Below are 14,012 nucleotides of genomic sequence, written 5' to 3'. Positions count from 1 at the left end.
CGATTTTGACTCTTCTAGAACAAAAAAACTTGATTTTGACTGTTTTAGTGACTTTTTTCGCCTTTGCTGTAAATTCTGTGTGACCGTGTGCATGAGTGTTTAGAAAAGGCAAAATATCTATTCTGCTCCCTGAACTTTGCACCGAGGGTCAACTTCATCCCTCAGGACCAATTTAATCCTTCAACTTTTATTTTTGGGGTGAAACTCGACCTTGTGTTTATATGGGGCTCCATATTAACATGAAATTAATACAAAAGGTCCTTTTTACTCTTAGTTCTTTTCTCTCTCATTTTTTGTTGTATGATCAAAATAAATATGAGGATATATATGTTTGTCAGAGGAGTATGAATACTATCACGCATGTATAACGTACTAGGGGCGGACCCAAGGACTGGCAACCTGGGCACCTGATCGGGCTCCTGGTGAGCAGTGCATTTCTGCACAATTTAGCCGGACAAAAAAGATTTGGCCAATGGCAGTTGGGCAAGACAAATGCTGATGCATGGCTGGAAGCAAGTGCAGGTGAGGCACACGTACATTTACATGCAGCGCAAGACCGGCCTTGTGTCTAATACCAGCATGATCTGTTTTATATATAACATCCTCAGCATGATCTAACGGCCTCATCGGAGGCACCTAACGTATCTGCCACATGTGTTTGTGTACAGACAATACATGATGGTGGTGAAATCACGTGATGTCCAGCATATACAAATAGCACGATATTCTCTTGAGAAAAAAAAGCATGATCTAACGAAGTTATATATATACTAAAAGAATATGAGTAAATACTTATTCGAGTACATACATTTTGTCTATCAAATTCGTATGAGTACATGAATGACTTTAAAGAGTACGAGTAGATACACTTTTTAGAAATCATATTTTGTGTTAGTTAAAAAAAACATATTGGTTGTGTGTATTAAGGGAGTATGAGCACATATATGTCTGACCATGAGCTAAGGGTAAAAGGGACTTTTTGCATTAGTCTTATGCTAATATAGAGTACCACATCAGTATAAGGACGAGTTTGATTTTTTTAAAATTGAGGGACTAAATTGACCAATCTAAAAGTTAAAGAACGAACTTGACCCTCGATATAAAATATAGGGATCAAAATAGGTATTTTGCCTAGCTACCTGAACCCCCGCACTCAAGGGCGGAGAGGCTGGTATGGCAAGGTATGGCGCTCTCGTTTTGTTTGATTTCTCCGCGGATGTCTGTTATGATTTGCCAGCCGCCCGTCCTCATGACTCCGTCCGCCATAGATATCGAAGTGAGAAAACACACAGCCATAGGACGGCACTGACAGCGAACCGGTACTTCACAATTGGGCTTCACTGTGGGCCGAGCCATCAAACATTTCACTGGCCAGCCCATCCATCCATCCTAACTGCTCTGCGGTCTCCCTGCCTCCTGCCGCGACGCACGTGACGCGGTCGACACGTTGGTCACGGGCGCAGGGGCGAGTGCGCGGCCGTCCGCCGTTCTGGTTGGCTCCTCCTGCTTATTTTTACACCCGTCACATCGAATGTTTAGATACTAATTAGGAATATTAAACGTAGACTATTTACAAAATCCATTATATAAGTGGATGCTAAACGGCAAGACAAATCTATTAAGCCTAATTAGTCCATGATTTGACAATGTGTTGCTACAGTAAACATTTGCTAATGATGGATTAAATAGGCTTAATAGATTCGTCTCGCCGTTTAGCCTCCACTTATGTAATGGGTTTTGTAAATAGTCTATGTTTAATACTCCTAATTAGTATCTAAACATTCGATGTGACACGTGCTAAAAATAAGCAAAGGGAACCAAACGCCCCCTGTGCCTGTGGTGGCGGCGTGGACGGCGGCAGCGCATCAGTGCATGCTAATCTGCCCCACCTAGATTTCTGAGTCAGCTCCGCCACTTGCCAACCACTTAAAAAGCATAGAGTTGTTAATTCTAAAACAAATCTCGAAATATGCAAGCACTCGTTTAGGTACACTAGTTGAGGACTCGACCCCGATGAACAGTCTCTCGTTCAAAAAAAATCTAACCAGTTGAGCTATTAGTAAGTTCACAATAGACTCAATCACAATATTAGCACTTGGTTAAACAATTGATTCCTCTCAACGCATTCCAGCTGTGGTTAAACAATTGATTCCTCTCGTTATTCTCCATCACACCATTTCTATACACATTTTTAGAAGAAGCAACATGAGATGAGATTCTTGAGCATAAGCACCTTATCCATGTTTTAAACATGGGATGCAAATTATATCGTGCAAAAAAATTTCTAAACAACCCATTGTCTACTATATACTCCCACATCTTCACATATAAAGGATCAAGTATTTGAAATTTATCCCCAACTATAAAAGATTGAGCATAAATTCCTAATTTCCCCAGTCTAGGCTAATAAAAAAATTCAAATATGTGAAACACGTGCTATATTTGACTTCTTCTATCTCCCTTAAATTGTCCTGAAATTTCTAAAATTCATTATATTTAGGGACTGAGAGGAAGTATTTGTCAGCTGAGCACTTAGAGGTAAGAGTAAATTGCACCCACCGTACAATAACTTGGTAGATGGGTGCACATTGGTCCAACAACTTGTAAAATATTCAATTTAGTAAAAAACTTAACAGTATGTGCTGTAAAAAGCTCAATTTAGTGTAATAACTTGAAAAATTTGTGCATTTACAGTACAAATGTTACAATGACGACGTATTAAGCAAAGTAGATAGAAAAGTAGATAGAACCAGTGCATTTTCTTCGGGTCAATAATTCTGGATCTTTGTCCATAAAAGTTGTTAATTATGATCAGCTTGTTGTTTCTCAATCTTGTATGGAACTTATTTATTCATTAGTTAAAATTTAATTAAATTCTAGAATTACACCATTGGCATTACCGAAAGATTGAAGTCAACGTTAGGTTTGTTTTACGTTTTTCTCATGTATTCAACAATTGTATAGAATCATGTATAGAATCATGTTTGTTTATGTTCTTTTGGCTCCTTTTTCCTTTCTAGACATGTACACGAGAGATTAAAAAATATTATGCCAAGCTCCTAAAATATATTGTTAACATATTATTTTTTTTTAGCTGAACAATGTATATAATCAAACATGTAGAAATAGCAAGGACGTACTTATCAATATTCAACATGAAATTAAATATTCTTAATCAAAATTAAGTAGATGTATTAAAAAAAATTAATATGAAGACATAACATCAATTTCTTAAATGCCAAATGCATTGCCATTGTGACGCGAATATCAATGGCCAAATAATGCTCAATAATTTGTCCCAACATGAATATATTTAATCAAAGTTTGGAATGCGGCTGCACTAAATTACCCAGTTATATTACACCAAATTGAGTATTTTATAAGATCAAGTTATTATACCAAATTAAGCATTTCACAAGTTATTGGAGAAATTTGCACCTACCTAACAAATTGTTTACTCTAGAATTAACCTAGTACCCCTTAAGGTTCTGAACATGCATAATTGCAATTTACACTCTTAGCCCACATACGCTCTTCATGTAGTGTCCGTTCTTAGCCCACTTATTGTAACAACCCTCGGCAAATCTTTCGAGTAAATCTTAATCCGAGTCCCCCAAATTCCTCTGTCTCAGCTCTTCCCGAGCAGGAGTGCTCCACCTCCATTCCGAAGTCCCGACCCCTGAGACCCCGACCCAACCTGTCAGTTCCTTCTGAGTTCCCCAAGGCAGTGTCCCTTCAGTCTTAAGCAGAGGAGAAACCAAGAATGACCGCTGGACGGACGGATGGACCTGCAAATCTTTTTCCCAGATCCCCCAAGGCAGACACACTCGAGCGGCCTGCATCGCTTTAGAGCTCTCCCACCGCGTGGCTCAGCTTCTTCGACGCCCGCCACTTCGCCCAGTCACCGGCCGCGACCGAATGGTTTCCCGCGCCCTTCTCCACAATCACTGCAGAAGCCCCTTTGCACCCCTTTCTGCAGTGCCTCGTCTCGCTCGCGCCCTGGCCAACCGCGCCTTGGTGCTCCGACGCTGCTATGGCAGAGCTTGCCGCCTGCTGCGTCCAAACTGCCTCGCAGCTCACGCCCATCATCACCTCGCCGGATCCCCTGCTGCAAGGCCCGATGCCTTCCGGCTTTTCCGCCGCCTCTCCACAGTCACGCCGCCCCGAATACGCTACGCGACGATTCCTTCATCGCCAACCCCGACTCCGGCCGCGACAGTTCTTTTCCGCCTTGCCAGAACTGTGCCTGGCAAACCGCTGCTTCGCGCTCGCCCGCGCAGCTGCAGCCCGCCTGTCTTGTTACCTGTGCAACCTCGCTTGCCGCGCTGTTCCCCCTGTCACACCCATCAGATCCGCCGCATGACGACGCCCACCTCCGCCAAATCTCAACCACCGGCAAAACCGCGCCTGCGCCACCTTGTCTCCAGTGCCCAATAGCCGAGGACGCTATCTCCGAAGTCCTGTTCCGCCGCCCATCGCCGCCTAGTCACCGCCATAGCAGCGCACTCCATCGTTTTCTTCCGGTCTTCGTGCTACTCCAACTCCCTCTCTCTCCGCGCAGCTATAAAAGGGAATGCCAGAATCCTACTGGAGTCCCCTTCGTCTTTGTTGCCTCGCTGCCTTATTTCCCCTGTTTCGTGCTTGAGCGCCGCCACCTAAGTTCTTGAGAAACTCTCTTTCCCGCTCAACACCCGCACCTCCCCAATCCACCCAGCCGCCTGCTCCTCCGTGCTGTGCTAGAGCTTCCTTGTTGTTCACAAGAAGCTCCGCCGCCGCCGGAGCATCGCCGGATATCGCCGCCAACAAAGCCTTAGTGCTTAAGACCTTCCGCCCACATCTACTCCTTCCCGACCCCAAAAGGCTTCACCTATAAACCGAAGGTAAGCTACCGACCCCTTACCGGTTCTCCCGACCCTAGCTGTTCGCCCGACCCCTCTTTCCGTCTCACCCGACCCTGTCTGTTAGCCGACCCCTATCTGCCTCACCCGAGGACTCGGATGTATCTTTTTCCTTGACCCGAGGGTATCTGTGTAAGATTTTAGGGACTTCTCTGTAATAGATCTGAGGACCCCAAACACAGTTATTCCTTAAGGTTTAAGGGTCAGATCATAAGTTTCTCCCAATCTAACCCTTGGTCTTGTTCTCTCTCCACTGAAGCTTGAAACCCCACACTCTTTCCATAGCTTTGCTACAAGTTTTTGGGCTAAGAATTGCAAGTGTTGCTGTTGAAATAACCGTCTAAACACTAATCCCTACATTGCATGCGTGTAGAGTTTCGTCTTGCTGACGGCGTCTACGAACTACACCCGGTGCCAGAAGACGAAGCTGTAGCTAAGCTACCAGTTCCAGAAGCCGAAGTCGCACTAGCTGAAGACCCGCTTCCCTCCCCTCCGCTTGAAGGCAAGCCCCGGAGCATGAATCCCAAAGTTTTCCCCAAACTTGCGCATGCCTTCTTTCTTGTGGTTGTGCATTTACGTATAGGAGTTGTTTGCAACCTTAGATGCATGACATAGTTCCCTGATCTGAACACTAGCTGTTGGACCGAGTAGTCGCTATGCTTAAATAGGAAAGCGGTAAAAGTCGAGTGATTTCCTATCACTCGCGAGTTATAGGAATTGATTGTTTCCCTTCTGTTACAACTATAAGGACGATGGACTGGGCAGGGTTTTGGTTAACTCTTTGGTGGTCGGCTAATCGTCCCGTCTGTCTATGGAACTTGTTAAGGCCCGACAGTGGTGGTGTTCATGATCAAGTGTTTGAAAGTACTAATCTCATACCTATTATGGGATGGGGAAGCCTAGTACCTGATTGAACTAGGGCGTGGCTTATACCCCTACTGTCCCTGGAACGAGGTTCCCATGGTGCATCATGTGGGTGCAAGTGCGGTCACAGTACGGTAGAGGCTGGGACTCTGGAGCATTGCATGCCAAGGGAAGTTTGGACCTGACACGTGCCTGGAAATTGATGGGGACGGCCGACACAGGAAGCGACCCTTGTGGTGCGCGGATGTCGTGAGGTTAGGTTCACTATGCATGGTTAAGAAACCCGAATCAATTTGTCTGCCTCTCACAGTTTGAGACTACTTGATCGCTATGCTACACTGAGTAATGAAGGAGTCTGATGATGACATGGTCTTGATGATGAGTTTATATACATAAGGTTGGATCCATGTTTGCTTAGAATAAGATGCCAACATAGACTGGTTAATGAACGAAGAATTTGAGCTAAAACTTGAAAGCAAGGATCTAACATAGTCGCTTTTGGCAAATAAACCCCACAGCCAACGAGCCTTGCACGTCTAGGCGTGGTGGAGTAGTTTTACCACCGGTCGGTTAAGTCTTGTTGAGCTTAGCAGCTCAGCCTTGTTTGTGGCTTTCTTTTCAGGTGAAGCCGCAGCTCCTGCGTTTGCTCCCGTTGGCACTTGGCCGCCCCAGCTCTCTCCAGGTTGGACGGTTGAGTGGGACCCTTCCTCGGACGGCGAGGAGACGGATCTCTGATGTCCCGATCGGCCTCATCAGGGACATCCGACTCCGGCGCTAGCTTCCGCTACTTTACCTTTCCGCTACTTTTGAATCTTGTAAAACCTTGATTTTTGTTGTGATGTCGAACTAAATGGTCAAACTTGTTTAACTCAGTGGATCTGTTGTATTCTCTAGAACCACTCACCTTCGTGTGAGTTTGCTAAACTCAGTCCTGTTAAGTGGTTTAATCGGATGAAATCCGATGGCACTTCGAATTATCTTGACTAAGGCATGAGTGTCGCGTGTCAGGCAACCGAACTGTGCTTTAATCAAGGTAGTCCGAAGTGGATCTGCCACAGCTGGTACCAGAGCTGGTTTAGCACAGAGAAAACAATAGGTTCTAAACACTTTCTTTTAAATAAAAGTTGCAAGAAAAATGTTGAAAAATCTCGTACGATCAATAAGGATGTGTTTAGTACGAGAGGCCCTAGGGGATTTTGGGGTTGTTTTTAGGTGGCTAATACTTATTGGTTATCTTGCTAACCCTCCCCAGCACTTCGCCACGTGTATCATACGTGTGCCGAGTTCCGCATCACGAGTATGCGAGGGTTGATAGGGAGTTCTATTCAAAGGACCCTATCATCGCGGTTGTTTCGCCCACGTCTATCACATGTGTGCAGGTTCCGTGTGTTAATTCATACGAAGGGTGGTGTGGTTCGATTCCAACGAGCCTATCATCACGGTTGTTCGCCCACGCCTATTAAATGTGCGCTAATTCCGCATCTCGAGTATGCGAAGGGTTATATGGTTCCATTCAAAAGGGACCTATTTCCACGGTTGTTGCGTTGTCCATGCAGCCTTAAACGCATGGGTGCCATTTCTATAGTAAACGGTAATGCTTAGGGACGCTTTCGTGGGTGCTGGCACGAAAGGTTCATGTGGTTGTGTTTTCTGCAGGTACACTAACTGCGCTCGCTAGGAGACGCTACTAGAAACTGACTAGATATTATAGGGAGAGACGTACTGGTTGCCTTGCCATCGGCACTGACTGCGTAAGGCCAAGGTTTTGGCAGTTGTTTGGGTTGAGAGGGCGAAGTAGGTCGTGCATGCGACATGAGCTAAAATCTGTGAACCCACCTCTCTAAGCAACCTTGCCTTGGCTAAAGCCCTTCTTCGATTTTAAGGATTTCTAGCTTCCTTCCAGCTTGTGCTTGGTCAAATCCGAGTACTTTTTCTGTCCGACCTGTTCTTCTTAGAGTTTCTATCTCACGTCGGTTCGATTTTGGTTCCAGATGGCTGCTCCAGGACACGTGCTGTATGGCGCTGACGGCATTTCCCATTCGGCGTGCTTACACTTTGAGGGCTTTCCTGCTATTCTGTGGGACACCTTAAGATGGTTCGGGTATCAGTCCCCGCCTTTGTACGTGGGACGGATGTACCAGGAGCACGGGGTACAGAGGTGCAACGTGCAGGTGGTGGTACCTCCACCCCCTGTGCAGCCCGAGTGGCCCCAGCTCGGAGTCTCGACTTGCAGGCACAATCTGGAGGATACGTGGGAATCAGCTGCTCTGCAGATCCTCACCCAATTCTGTTAACTACACCCGTTGGAGGTCACCTTGGACCCAATCGGCTTGTTCCCCTCTAGGGATCGGCTAGACCCGGCGTGGCTGGATCGTGTCAACAACATGGAAGTGTTGGCAGCCTCCCATTCGATGGTTACCATCTCCACCACCACCAGATGCATGTCAGCCTTGTATCGGTTGATTGAGCTCCAGGGCCGAGCAATGGCTGTCTTGGCTCGGATAGCCAGAGATACCCAAGGGCTCTTCAACGTCGCCAAGAGAGACTTGGCGGGACAGACATATCAACTCATCCAGAGAGGCATCCAGATCCATGACATGCAAGACCGAATCTCTGAACTCGAGGGAGAAGTGACGGATCTTGTGGATGGCATGATCGATCTTTCCGAAGAGAAAATGGAGGTCGAGATGGAGCTAGCAGTTGCTAATGCTCATCTGGACGAGCACCACGTGAAACTTGATGCTATACACGCCCTTGAGATGCAGCTGGATGAACAAGAAGATCCCGAGGAAGTAATGGGAGCGGCCAACATGGACATTGAGGATGGCAACGCCCCTTCCCCGACTCACAGTGTACCCTCATAGATTGAGAGCTGTAGGGAGCTAATCTTTTGTTGTACTCCTCGGCAACCTAAGTTTTGGATAGTGATGTAATAGGTTAGCCTTGAGTTGAGTATTCCTCCTGTGCTTTGGGGAAACACAATGAAATGCTCTTAGTGAAATCAGATCTTGACTTGACTTTTGACCCTTTTTGCGACACGCCTTCGAAGCCAAGTTGTGGGAGTTTTTGCTGTAACTACACACCCCTTTCGGTGGGTCTGTTCAAAGTTTGGCCGACCCCGAGTCGCAAGGTCGGATGCGCTCGACTCCTCGAGGCAGCCCTCCGCCTCGCCTGACCCCGTGTGGAACAGTTTGCTTCACCGACCACTGGTTTCACCATCTCGCTTAGCCCGACCCCTTGGCCTAAGATCGGATATGATGGAACTCCTGGAACATGGTTATGGTTCACCCGAAGTGTGTGCAGAACTAAGATAGTTGCTAATTAAAGATGACAAGAGAAAGTGTGTATCTCTTTAGTAAAGACATGTTGTTGTGTTGCCTTGATGGCAAGGGTTGCATTCGAGGATTTAACTTATACGTTCCCACCTAATTGGAATACTTGTGAGGATATGAAATTAATGGAACGTTGACTCTTGCAGATGGCGTATCGCACCCGATCTGGCTCGGTGCCCAGTGGTAGCGAGCAGAGGCAGGATCTACCTCCACCTCCGCCCCCACCTTCGCTGGAAGCCCTCCTAGCGGCTCAAACTGAGCTGCTAAGGCACATTGTACATGGACAACAACAACAGCCCCATGGGGGAAGAGCCCATCAACCACTCCAAATTGCTCGTTACGAGGACTTCTTGAGCACGCAACCCCCTCTGTTCCAGAAGACACAAGACCCGCTCGACGCTGACGCCTGGATTCGTGCTATCGAATCCAAATTCTCCCTCCTCACCGCCTATTTCCCGGAGGAGAACAAGGCTCGGTTCACCGCGCAGCAACTGCGTGGTTCTACCCTCCTTTGGTGGGATCACTACCATGCCATGCAGCCGGACGACCACGTCGACAACTGGGAAGAGTTTAAGACGGCGTTCAGGAGCCATCATATCCCTGAAGGTCTCCTGGAACGCAAGCTCAACGAATTTCTGGCCCTTACCCAGGGAAATCGAGATGTCCTGTACTATGCGTAGGCCTTCAATGATCTGTGCCGGTACGCTGGATACCATGCGGACACAGATGAGAAGAAGCGGGACATGTTCCACAGAGGGCTAAGCTTGGAGCTCAGGGAAAGGTTAAACCCAATAAGGGTGAATACGTACAACGAGTTGGTCAACTTGGCCATCTCACAAGAGGACTGCATGAAGGCTCTGGCAGCCGAGAGGAAGAGGAAGGATCCACTGCCAACACCCAGCCCACCTCCACAATGTTTCAGAATGGTTCCACCACAGGCACCCAGCCGACCCCAGCAGCCGGGAAGATGGGTTGCCCAACCCCCGCCTTCGGTAGCACTTTGTTTCCAGGGTTATCAACCTCAGGCACCACGGCCGACCCTACCGTCACCACCGCGCCTAGCAAATGGTAACCGCTGCTTTACCTGTGGCGATATGGGGCATTTTGCCAAGGACTGCCCCAGGAATCAGAATCAGCGCCCGGGGCAGAGCAATGCGATGCTCAATAAAGGGAAGAGGCTCAAGATGCAAGTTCGCCACGGTCGGCTGAACTTCACCATTGCAGCAGAGCTTCCTGAAGGTGCACCGATAATGACGGGTACCTTTCTTATTCACAGTCTTCCAGCTTTAGTTTTGTTTGACTCAGGAGCCTCACATAGTTTTATTGGAAGAAAGACTAGTGACAAACATGGGCTAAAGGAATGCCAAACAAGAGGATCTTTTAGGAAATCCACCCCGGGTGGGGTAATCACATCTGATAGGATGAGTGTCAATGTGCCTATCCAGCTAGGCCTAAACCTTTTTAAGGAGAATCTTGTTATTCTCGATCTGGAGGGAATCGATGTCATCCTAGGAATGGATTAGATGACTAGGCACCAGGTTGTGTTAGATATCCCAGCCCGAGCTATCCACGTCAACTCACCCCACCAAAGCCCCTTTGTTGTCCTTTTGCCTCACCAAGAAGATGTAACTTCTTGTGCGTATCCCGCAATGGAAACCCGACTGAAGGACATCCCTGTAGTCTGTAAGTACCCCGACGTGTTTCCCAATGTTTTGCCGGGCATGCCTCCCGATAGAGATGTGGAGTTTTCCATAGAGTTGATTCCCGGCACCGCCCCTATCTCCAAAAGACCTTATCGGATGCCACCCACTGAGCTGGCCGAGTTAAAGGACCAGCTGAAGGATCTGTTGGAAAAAAGCTTTATCCGACCTAGCACTTCACCTTGGGGTTGCCCAGCCCTATTTGTGAAGAAGAAGGATGTGAGTCTACGCATGTGTGTGGACTACCGACCCCTCAATGCGGTGACTATCAAGAACAAGTATCCCCTTCCCCGCATTGATGACCTGTTTGATCAGTTAGCTGGAGCAAGAGTATTCTCCAAGATTGATCTTCATTCTGGTTATCACCAAATCAAGATCAAACCCTGTGACATTCCCAAGACTGCCTTCTCCACAAGATATGGACTCTATGAGTACCTGATTATGTCTTTTGGACTCACCAATGCCCCCGCTTACTTCATGTATCTCATGAACTCGGTGTTCATGCCCGAGTTGGACAAGTTTGTGGTGGTGTTCATTGATGATATCCTAGTGTACTCGAAGAACGAAGAAGAACATGCCGATCATCTTCACATGGTTCTTCAACGGTTGAAGGATCATCAGCTTTATGCTAAGTTCTCAAAGTGTGAGTTTTGGCTAGATAGTGTCAAGTTCTTGGGACACACTATCTCTCGGAATGGCATAGCCGTTGACCCAAGCAAGGTACAGGAGGTCATGGATTGGAAGCCTCCCACTTCAGTTCACCAGATCCGAAGTTTTCTTGGACTGGCAGGCTACTATCGGTGCTTCATTCCAGATTTCTTCAAGATAGCTAAGCCAATGACTGAGCTGCTGAGGAAAGAGGTCAAATTTGTGTGGAACGACAAGTGTGAAGAAGCCTTCCACACCTTGAAACACTTGCTGACCTCAGCCCCGGTTTTGGCTCAACCTAACCCTTCTAGTCCGCTTAACGTGTACTGTGATGCCTCTGGCACTGGACTTGGGTGTGTTCTTATGCAAGACAACAGAGTCATTGCCTATGCCTCACGGGCGTTACGACCTCATGAGCTAAACTACCCGACCCACGATCTTGAGTTGGCAGCAGTGATACATGCCTTAAAAATATGGAGACACTATTTGATAGGCACCCACTGCAACATCTACACTGATCACAAGAGCCTCAAATACATCTTCACTCAAGCCGACCTCAATATGCGACAAAGAAGATGGTTAGAGCTGATTAAGGATTATGATTTGGAAGTGCACTATCACCCTGGCAGGGCCAACGTAGTAGCAGATGCTCTTAGCTGCAAGACCCATTGCAATTGCTTGTCAGCAACCAACTTCACAGAAACTCTATGCCATGAGGTGGGAAAACTTAATTTGGAAATTGTTTCCCATGGAACCCTCGGACACGTCTCCCTTGAGTCTACTTTGGAGGACCAAATTGGGACGGTATAGTTAGAGGATGAGGGAGTAAGGCGGATCAAAAGGAAGATTTCCTTGAAAGATGAAGGGCATAAGCAATTCCGACAGGACGAGAATGGGAGAGTGTATTATGGAAATCGACTGGTTGTACCATCTGACCCCAATCTGAGAAAGCAAATCCTAGATGAAGCCTATCTCTCCAAGTTCTCAATTCACCCCGACAGCAATAAGATGTATCATGATCTCCGTCAAATCTTCTGGTGGAGTGGAATGAAACCAGAGATTGCACGGTTTGTTTTAGAATGCGACACCTGTCAACGTGTCAAGGCCAGTCATTTAAGGGTAGCAGGTACCCTGCAGCCCCTACCCATTCCCTCTTGGAAATGGGAAGACATCAGCATGGACTTCATTGTTGGACTGCCCCTTACATCTCAGCGGCATGATTCCATTTGGGTGATCGTGGATCGTCTTACCAAGACTGCCCACTTTCTTCCGGTTCACACCACCTACACGGCCAAGAAATATGCGGAGTTGTATCTTGACCGCATTGTTTCCCTGCACGGTGTGCCTAGGACGATCATATCTGATCGAGGAGCTCAGTTTGTAGCGCGTTTTTGGGAATAGCTGCACGCATCAATGGGCACCAAGCTCATTCGTAGCTCGACCTATCACCCTCAAACCGATGGTCAAACCGAAAGGGTAAATCAGATCCTTGAAGATATGTTGAGAGCTTGTGTCATCCATTATGACAAAAATTGGGATAAGTGCTTACCATTGGCAGAGTTCTCCTATAACAATAGCTACCAGACTAGCTTGAAAATGGCACCATTTGAAGCCCTATATGGTCAGAAATGTCGGACGCCGTTGAATTGGTCGCAAGTTGGCGAAAGACAGACCTATGGCCCTGACTTAATAGTAGAAGCAGAAGAACAAGTAAAGATAATTCAAGCAAATCTCAAAGCCGTCCAGTCTCGACAGAAGAGTTACTCCGACCGGAGAAGAAGACCCCTGCGATTTGATATTGGTGATCATGTGTATCTTCGAGTCTCCCCAACCAAAGGAGTGCAACGGTTTGGAGTAAAAGGGAAATTGGCTCCCCGTTACATTGGCCCTTATGAGATTGTGGAAATTTGCGGACCCATTGCTTACCGGATCCAACTCCCAGAACAGCTTTCGGCCATACATGATGTTTTCCATATCTCCCAACTGAAGAAAATGTGTCCATGTCCCAGCCGAGATCTTAGAGCAAGGGCAACTTCAAATTGAACCCGGCCTGACCTATGCTGAGTACCCGGCCAAAATTCTTGATCACAAGGAGAGACGCACCCGACGACAAGTGGTGAAAATGTACAAAATCCTATGGAATAACCATACAGAGGATGAAGCAACATGGGAAATAGAAGAATATCTGAACAAGCTATTCCAAGGTTTTTGTTCCCAGCCAAGGAGGTAAGGACTGCACACCCCCATTGGTCGCTCTTACACCCGAATCTCGGGATGAGATTCTTTTTAAGGGGGGTAGGCTGTAACGACCCTGGGCAAATCTTTCGAGTAAATCTTAATCCGAGTCCCCCAAATTCCTCTGTCTCAGCTCTTCCCAAGCAGGAGTGCTCCACCTCCGTTCCTAAGTCCCGACCCCTGAGACCCCGACCCACCCCAACGATTCCTTCTGAGTTCCCCAAGGCAGTGTCCCTTCAGTCTTAAGCAGAGGAGAAACCGAGAATGACCAGTGGACGGACAGGTGGACCCGCAAATCTTTTTCCCAGATCCCCCGAGGCAGACGCACTCGAGCG

The sequence above is a fragment of the Setaria italica genome, chromosome I (genome assembly GCF_000263155.2).
Source record: "Setaria italica strain Yugu1 chromosome I, Setaria_italica_v2.0, whole genome shotgun sequence".
Taxonomy (NCBI): Eukaryota; Viridiplantae; Streptophyta; class Magnoliopsida; order Poales; family Poaceae; genus Setaria; species Setaria italica.
This window is presented reverse-complemented; position numbering follows the sequence as displayed.